This window comes from Euprymna scolopes, chromosome 4 (genome assembly GCF_053919585.1).
Source record: "Euprymna scolopes isolate OS-2025 chromosome 4, ASM5391958v1, whole genome shotgun sequence".
NCBI lineage: Eukaryota > Metazoa > Mollusca > Cephalopoda > Sepiida > Sepiolidae > Euprymna > Euprymna scolopes.
In genome coordinates this window covers 95,642,647-95,652,657 of record NC_136485.1, presented here as the reverse complement: position 1 = coordinate 95,652,657, position 10,011 = coordinate 95,642,647, and positions in this window count along the sequence as shown.

Below are 10,011 nucleotides of genomic sequence, written 5' to 3'. Positions count from 1 at the left end.
CTGTGGAAACAGCTCCCAGACCTGGTCGCCCCCCCTTCTGCCATTGATGAGACATTTGTTCGTCAAGTTGAGGCTGCCATTTTGGAAGATTGGTGCATTACTATTCGTCAAATAGCCCAAGATGTCAAGATTAGTACAGGGTCTGTGGAAAGTATCATTCATGATCATTTGCATATGCATAAGGTGTCTGCCAGATGGATTCCCAGGTTGCTCACACCATTTCAGAAGTGAGCACACGTCGAGTGTTCGAGGATGAATTTGGAGATGTGCCAAGAAGATGAGTCAAAGTTTTTCAAAACACTGATTACACAGGATGAAACCTGGGTCCATCACTATGATCCAGAGACCAAAACCCAGTCAATGCAGTGGAAGCACTTGGACTCACCACCTCCAAAGAAGGCAAGGGTGCAGCCCTCCACTGGCAAAGTCTTCTGGGACTAGGATGGAGTAGTGATAACAGATTTCCTGGCAAAAGATACCACAATTACAGGAGCCTATTATGCTTCACTTTTGAGGAAATTAAGGGAAGCTATCAAAATCAAGAGGCAGGGCAAGATCAGCAAATGTACTCTCCTCCTGCAGAACAACACTCTGGTCCACAACTCGCATGTCGCCAGATCAGAAGCATGGGTGTGTGGTTATGAAATCCTGCCCCATTCTCCCTACTTTCCTGACCTTGCACCCTCTGACTTTCACCTCTTCCCAGCCATGAAGTTGTTTTTGAAAGGAAAGCGTTTCCCAGATGATGCAGCTTTGATTTCTGAAGTCACGTCGTGGTTGGAGGACCAACCTGGGGTGTTCTACAAAAACGGTCTCCAGAGGTGCATCAAACGATGGGAGAAATGCATAACTCTGGGTGGTTCCTATGTAGAGAAAGACTAATAACTGTGCCAAGTTTCATTACTCTACTGCTATGGGAAGTGGGCCAGGGGCATTACTTATTGCACACCCCTTGTATCAACACCTGCCCCGCATGCAAGAACAAGCCCTTGTCACAACAAATGACACTGTACCAGAAAAGAGGACCAGGATTTTCTTTTCAGTCAGGTCGAGATGTGATGCCTCGTCCGACCCAACTCAATAGCAGTCATCACATATACAACCTTCAAGGATACACCCATTGCTCCCCACTAGTCCACTCCACCTTCACTGTCGGTGACACAAGCTTCTCCAATGTTGCGATCCTGGAATCTGGATGCTCGACCTGCATCATACCAATATCCCAGATACCAGATGAGGTCAAGAAGTACTTAACCCATTCAAACACCCAAATAAAAGGTATCAGCGGCAATATCACTGCCCTTGGAGAACTCACCTGTGACATAGCAATTGGTGACGAGAACTCCCCTGCATTCAGAAGTATAAACACGCTAGTAACAGCCCAGATGACACCAACCTTAATTGGCCAGAACGTGCTAGGCCATGATACGCTTACCTCATATTTAATTTACAACAAAAGAGCAATGGTGGAATTCAGACACATACCCGCCCAAGGTGGTTCAACGCACATAGCCATCATCATACAGACACCGTTACCAACCCATAACCCCGCCTACAACATTTACCCCGAGATCATGCAGGCTCACTCAACCATCGGACCACATTCTGAACCCCACACTCTAGAGAAAAAGCTGACATGGCTAAAAGACAACACAGGTTTTTTGCTACCAAACCACCCCAACTAAGACGAATTAGAGGCCACTGCTAGCCTACTGATCTGATACGCCGATATCATTGGTATTGAAAAGAGTGACAAAGGCACATTCATCCAACCTGTCTGAATACCCACCAACAGCCAGTTACACAGTCAAAAACAGCACCCAATTGCTCAAGCCTTGGAAACGGAGGTTGACTCGGAGATCAATCGCATGGTGGACAAGGGCATCATAGAAACCTGCAGCGACCTCAAGGGCTTCAACAGCCCAGTATTTGTTGTACACAAGAAAAACGGATCAATTCGCATTGTTGCCAACTTCAAAAGGACATTAAACAAGGTGCTATTCTACCACGACCCCTACCCAATACCCAGGATCGATCACCTATTTAACAAATTTGGCAAAGGCAACAGATATTTCGCCTCCCTCGACCTACGTAGGGAAACTGGCAGATCGAAATTGACACAAAACAGCATTCACATGGAAAGACTACGTCTGGCATTTGGCCTTACCTCAGACAAATCTTTTTCCGTTGTGTAGTAGAAGCCTTAGGAACAGTCTCTTCATGCAACAACATCTTGTCCTATATTGATGACAACTTGGTGCATGCCAGGACATTTGACGACTACATTGTCGCACTCAAACAGCTATCCACCGCCCTCCGGAAATTTGGACTCAAGCTGAACCCACAGAAATGTTCATTCTTCACATCCGAGACCAAATTTCTTGGCCGTATAATAAACAGTGAGGGGTTCAAAACCGACCCTGGATAGAGAAATGAAGCCTCCAACCACAAGAAAAGAACTTCAAATCCTCATTGGCCATCTAATATGGATCAGACAATTCCTTGAGACATGTCTACATGAACAAATCAAGTCGAGCATATTCTCGAAACTTATGACTCCCATACACGAGCTCAACAAGGCCAACAGGCGTTCCACTGGACAGAGAATGCTGACAGAGCCTTCAAAAAAATCAAGGACCGATTATCCTCTCCACCATTCATCTCATTTCCCGACTTCTCCAAGCCATTCACACTGACTACAGATGCCAGCGAAGTTGCATGTGGAGCAATCCTAATGCAAGAGAACAACAACGGGAAGAAGAACATCATCGCAGTCGCATCTTACACATTCAACCACATGGAATAGAATTGGTCCAGAACGGAACGTGAAGCATACGCAGTGAAGTGTATGATACTGAAATTCAACACAACCACCCTTCATCATCTTCACAGATCGCTGTGGACCAACAGGAATTCAACAACACAAAATACAGAGATGGCAGGAGGAGATATCGTGCTATAAATTTGTCCTAGAGTATGTGGAGGGCGTCCAATATATGGACTGATATGCTCAGCAGAGGTTGTAGACAGAAGAAAACCAAGACTCCAAGCAACCCCAACCCGGCAGGAAAAACATTCACACTAAACAACTATGCATTTACATCCTGTCATGGTGCATTGGTGACGTCAACAGCCTACAACTCATCCCCAAAGCACACACACTCCACAGAACGCTCACACACAAACACGTATCAGTGATGCATTCTTCGCCTACCACACCAACGCCACCATCCCTGCCAAACAAATCTGCAACTACCTGGACATTGCAACTGGACAACAAAAGGACGAGAACTGAGCCAAGATCATACATACTCTTCAATCATCCCACCCAAGCAGCCCAGAAATCGACCCCGATGACCATTGAGCCAAGCTGTTCAAAAGAAATTTACATCAATTCTTCTTCGAGCCAGGAACTGCCATCTTAATGATAAGAGACCAAAACCATCATTCCCCAAGGCTGGTCGTACGAACTCCGAGCCAGATATCTCTACCAAGCACACAACACCAACAACCACTCAGGAATAACTCAGATGCAGGAACTCCTTTCCAGTTATTGATGGGAATCCAAAAATAACGAGATTCAAGCCTATGCCGACTCTTGCATTACATGTGCAAAATGCAAGGGAAACTATGGCAGATGCACCCACCGGCCCATGGACCACTGCAAACACGGTAAAAGACCATTCGACCTCGTCTTCATAGACTTCATCACAATGCCCAACTCAAAGGGAAAACGTTACATACTCAGAATATTGGACAGCTTTAGCTGATACTTCAAGGCCATACCATGCACAAGAGACCACGCTATTGTAAAGGACTAGGATATATAAATCCTAATCCCGTTACAAAAGAATAATAAAATGAATGGAATTGAAGGAAACAAAGAATCAATTGATGGATAAGATAAATGTCGTTTATTTACTGTTGAAAGAATGTTTTAGATATAACATGTGTTCATGTCCGCGTGTGTGTAACCAATGTTCGTTGCGGGACTGGTGTTGTAGAAAGAAAAGGAAATGTGTGTTCATATCAAGTTCGGGTCACTATCATTTGTTCGCGCATGGGAATTGAAGTGTAATGGAATAGAACGAGAAATGGCTGTCCATCGTGTAGACAAAGAAGAGGATAGAGGGTTGATGTCAGTTAGCAGTCAGCGAAGGTGTTCTAAGGGACCAGTAGTAGATAGAGAGAGAAAGAGTGAGAATATGTACATACGGACTGTTAGCTCGTGCCCCATACATAGTAGTAAGTGGGCGTAACGCACGCGGTCAGTCCGAAGAACGACCAGCTCGAAAGCTGGGCCTAAAAAGGAGGAGCCGCTTGTTGCTCTCTCTTTTATACTCGTTTCCGGTGGCCTTTGCGCATGTGTGTATTTCCTTAGAAAGTGGAAGTGACGTCGTCCATGTGTGCGTTCGTGAGCACGTGTGTAAGTACATGTGTGTACATTAGCGTGTGTGTATATACACGTGAATGTGAGTGTATGTACGCGAACGTGAATATATATGCGTGTGTGGATGTGGGCATGTATGTTTGTGTGTGCGTATGTATATGACAAGTAATATAGCTTGAAATGTGAACGCGTGTTTTTGTGTGAGGCTTGAAAAAGGCTCGTACAATACTCCCCTTCCTAGGAAAAAAAATACATGCAATGTATATATATTTATATATATATATTTTTTTTGTAGGTAATGTTTTCGGCAATTGATTTTTCGTCCTGTTTTTTATTCTTGCTGTTGGTGTGGTTGTTTGAAAAATGTCAAAAGGAACGGAATGTCAAAAATGGAGTGTATTCGTAAAAAAAAAGTATTTACTTACGCGTGGAAAATGCATTTACTCTTTTTTTGGGGGGCTGACATTTATTTATTTGTTTTTTTTTTGTTTTTTTTTGTGTGCTGACATGTGCAACGAGTTGCTTGGACAGAGAAGCGAATTGTCCGTTTGGAAGGTAAATTTTTGTTTCGTGTTGACGGTGTCGTGTGTCCAGTTGCCATTGTCTTCGCATGTGAGTCTGCGGTAGTGTGTGCATTGTTTGGACGGGCGCGAGTTGCGCATTCGTTCTTGTTGAGCGATGAGTTTGGTTGCTGTTGTCTTTGTATGTGCGTCTGCGGTAGTGTGTGTACATTGTCTGTACGGCCGTTTGTTGTGCATTCGTTCGTGGTTGAATGATAGTGTCCGGTTGTCAACGAAACTTCCAAGTTATGAGTTTATCAGCGTGCATGGTGCATCTCAACTCGTATTGTTGATTCAACTTCTTCCTATGTGTTGATAGGGATGTCCTGTTTCTTTGTTGTTGTGTCTGCTATGCGGGAGGGAATTACATTAGGCCTATATGATTTTGCTCCTTGCGTTTGTTGCTGGGTAATGTCAGCAAACCGTGAAAAATGTTTGTCGAGCTCAAATTTTTCTTTTAAATTCGCTATGAAGTCGACAGCTCCGTGTTTATTTTTCTGCTGAGTCTGACGAGGGGTTTCGTCAGTGTTGTTTGTAGTAGTTATTCCTGGTTTTTCTTGTTGAAAAGTTCGTTTTTTTCTTTATCAAATAAAACGCGCGTCTCGCTCAAAACAATTAATTTAAAAAAAGGTAGGGTCGCCATGCTTGTTCGTTTCACATCAGTCGGGCGCCAGTTTATTGTGGACTTGTGGCATAGGAGGAAATGTGTGTTCCTGGCGCATTCGTGTGTCACCATTTTGTGGTGGTGGTACAAAATAGGGAAAATGAATTGTCTCGAGGAAGAAACGAATGACGTGTTAAATTGAATTAAATGAACAAGAATTTCTTTTGTGAAAGAAACAAATGAAAGAAAAGTGCACCACACATGGTTAGTTTGGCGTGCGTCTCTCGCTGTTTACTGGTGAGAAGAAAGTTTATAGTTTGCCGTGCGTCTCTCGTTGTTCACTGGTGAGAAGAAAAGTGTATTGTCGTAGAGAGAGAGAGAGAGAGAGAGAGAGAGAGAGAGAGAGAGTCTGTGTGTGTATGAGTGCTTCATTCAAATTCATTCATTTCATTTTTAAAATAAAGGGGTCACTATTTTTGTAAAGGACTAGGATATATAAATCCTAATCCCGTTACAAAAGAATAATGAAACGAATGGAATTGAAGGAAACAAAGACTCAATTGATGGATAAGATAAACGTCGTTTATTTACTGTTGAAAGAATGTTTTAGATATAACATGTGTTCATGTCCGCGTGTGGACTGGTGTTGTAGAAAGAAAAGGAAATGTGTGTTCATCTCAAGTTCGGGTCACTATCGTTTGTTCGCGCATGGGAATTGAAGTGAGTAATGGAATAGAATGAGAAATGGCTGTCCATCGTGTAGACAAAGAAGAGGATAGAGGGTTGATGTCAGTTAGCAGTCAGCGAAGGTGTTCTAAGGGACCAGTGATAGAGTGAGAAAGAGTGAGAATATGTACATACGGACTGTTAGCTCGTGCCCCATACATAGTAGTAAGTAGGCGTGACGCACGCGGTCAGTCCGAAGAACGACCAGCTCGAAAGCTGGGCCTAAAAAGGAGGAGCCGCTTGTTGCTCTCTCTTTTATACTCGTTTCCGGTGGTCTTTTGCGCATGTGTGTATTTCCTTAGAAAGTGGAAGTGACGTATGTATGCGTTCGTGTGTGCGTGTGTAAGTACATATGTGTACATTAGCGTGTGTGTATATACACGTGAATGTGAGTGTATGTACGCGAACGTGAATATATATACGTGTGCGGACGTGGGTGCGTATGTTTGTGTGTGCGTATGTATATGACAAGTAATATAGCTTGAAATGTGAACGCATGTTTTTGTGTGAGGCTTGAAAAAGGCTCGTACACTATTGATGCCACTTGTGGATTATATCAGTTCTTCCTACGACACAGAGAGATCTCACACATAGTTTCCTCCGACCGCAGCACACACTTCACAGGAGAAGTCTACCAACAATTCTGCGAACAAACGTCCATCACTCAGGAGCTCCACTGCTCATGGCGCCCAGAAAGCTCAGGAAACATAGAAAGACAGCACCAAACAATGAAGAACACATGTTATGTGAAGACAGAAACTGTGAGTGGACAGACGTCCTCCAATCCGTCTTTTCGTCCATGAATGCCACAACCAACAAAGCCACAGGTGTCTCCCCACATTACACAATCTCAGCCCACCACCCCAACATCGGACTCCCGACACCTCACAGAAAGGAAATCAGGAGCGACGACCCAGGAACATACGGTATGCAAGTTAGTGCCCTACTAAGACAGGTTCACCAACAATTATCCCACCTGCAATGGATAGGAAACTTTATGATTACCAAAACAAACAACATGATGTATCAAGTGCAAGCCTGGATACACTTTGTACATATCCGACGCATAGCCCCACGCCTTCCCCACCTTTCTATAAAAACTTTTCCACCCCCACGCTGCAACATCAACAAACAACACCCTTCGCACGATACCACATACAACGTTGAGGAGAATCTGACGCCAACCTCACAAGCTGATCAACCAAAGAAAATCCCTGCAAGAACAACAAGGGGACTCCTCACGTGTTTCATATAAATATGATCAAGACTTTATCATATAAATATGATCAAGACCTTATCATATAAATATGATCAAGACCTGGGGGGGGGCATTGTTATATCGCATATCCCTCCATATTTACATGAATAAACCAGAAATCAGCAGGAGCAGTGACAGTGATAATAATGCTGATGCTAAGACAAAGCCTGTTCGTCGATACAACATAAATGAACACACTAAACACACACGACAACTTCAAATCCCATTTTTTATTTACACACATCAATAGAATAACTCGCACCTCACTTCAACAAAGAAAACCGCCAGAGGAAGCCACACATCAAAAGAAAAATCAAAATACAGAACACAAACATAACAGCAGATGCATCTCTGGCACCATATAAACACGAATAATTATTTTACGAAACACTGCAATAGTACAACACCTACTAGAATACATTCACAACTTTCTTAGCTTTAAATTGATATAACACATGTATACAAACATCAAACAGACGACTCCCTACAACATATTAAAACACAAAAAACAAACACAAATAAAAAGCGAAAACATTGACCAATGTTAAAGCCACCTTTTGTCCACTACTACGTCCGCATCGCTAGTATAAAAGCAACTGCCTTTTTGACAAGCAGGCAGATCGGCTCAGATCGGCCCCTACATGACAGGCTGTGAATCTCGCTCCGTCAGCAGCAGTTAACCCCTCGCCAGCGACACCAGTTACTGAAATTACAGCACCACATCCGCCGCCACCACACCACCGCCATCTCACTTGTGATATTGGACAGCAAGCCTTGAAGATTACCCCCCTTCCGCCACAGCCGCCTCCAGATCACCGCAACTCACCAGCCAACAACTGTTAACTCCTCGCCAGCGACACCAACTATTGAGGATTGCCCCCCCACCTCGGCCTGATGATAACTTAGGTCATCGCTGAGCTCATATCAACACTCGACCAGCAGTCTTACTGACGCCCCATTGCCACTGCAGCCATCAAATTTATCCTGACACACCAAACAGTTTGTTTCACGATCGTTTTAACTTTAAATAAACGTTTAAACTCAACCTTTTCATTTGTCACTTTCTTGCTTTCTATACGCTCAGTTTTGTAATATAACAGTTGCATGGTCATTGGTCATGGCTTGCCGCAGCTTTGATGTTGGTTCCTTCTTTTCACAAAGGAAACACTATTCCATCTCTCTACTCGTTCTTCGCATTTTTGTGTTAGTTTCATCAGAACTGATTAAAATTTCAGCTTCTCTTTTAGTTGCATGTTCAAACTTTACGACATGTTTGATGGTATTTTGCACTGTTTTGTCTCAATGTGTCCTCAATGCCACCTCTATCATCTAGTTGAGATGAGCTTACTTTTATTGGTAACAAGTTGATTGCCTGAAATTGTTGTATGTTTGTGACTAGCATGGAATAGCCATCAGAACTATATCGTGTAGGAGGAGACTTCAACTCCTCTCTCATGTCTGTCTGACAAAGGCAACACTTCCCCCAGTTTTTGCTCTGCTACTCAATGGGTTGTTCGCAGACATTTTGTGCATACAGTTGAAGCCCGATGGGCTATCTTTTACCGCCTAACTGTACAAAACATCAAAGCACATTGAAGTATGAGATACAACTAGGCTGAGGCATCTGTTGCCCTACACCTAATCCGATCGTTCATTTAATGCCGTTTAGATCCCGTGCGATCTGTACACCTTCCAGGTAACTAAAGTCCCATTACCCTTGGGTTGGCTCTCCCGCACTGGCACATCTTGTCAATTCAGGTGCGGCTATCTAACAACCACAACAACTAACTACAATTCTAGTTGAGATGCATAAGTGGCTAATTAGGTAGCATTTAGGAAACTACTGTCTAAAGTTAGTTTACCACCACAACAGTTAGTAACTAAAACTACAGCTAGTACATTACAAGCCGACACTGAACCCCATGCTGAGTTTCACAGCAGTGATGTCACCAGTGTGCCTTGGTTGTGCTTTGACATCATTCTTAAGGTATCACAAGCCAAAAGCTTTAATATTAAACTACATTAGTGTAACGAATATTTGGCAGTGAATTTTTTCACCTCAGACTCGGCACAGAGCATAGAAACAGGCAAGGTTATAGTTAAAAATATCATCGCATACAGTAATCTATGAGGCGCCATTTTGAAAAATGGTGGCAATATTGAAATTTTCAAGGCATAATTGGCTTAATTATATGAGAATGCATTCATTTCATTTTTGGACCATAAACAAATTGTGTTAATCGGAGTTGCTCTTTAAAAATTGAAATTTGTCAGGTTTGCTTCTGCAGCCATCTTGAAAACTGGCAGCCATCTTTAATTTTCTGATGGCTAACGTTCTTTTCTTAAAATGTATGTTCTGAACCTCATTTGTGCCAATTTCCAACCGTGTATGTATCGTATCTTTTCGCTGTATGTGTGTGTGTGTGTGTGTGTGTGTGTGTGTGTGAGAGAGAGAGACAGGTAGAAAGACAGA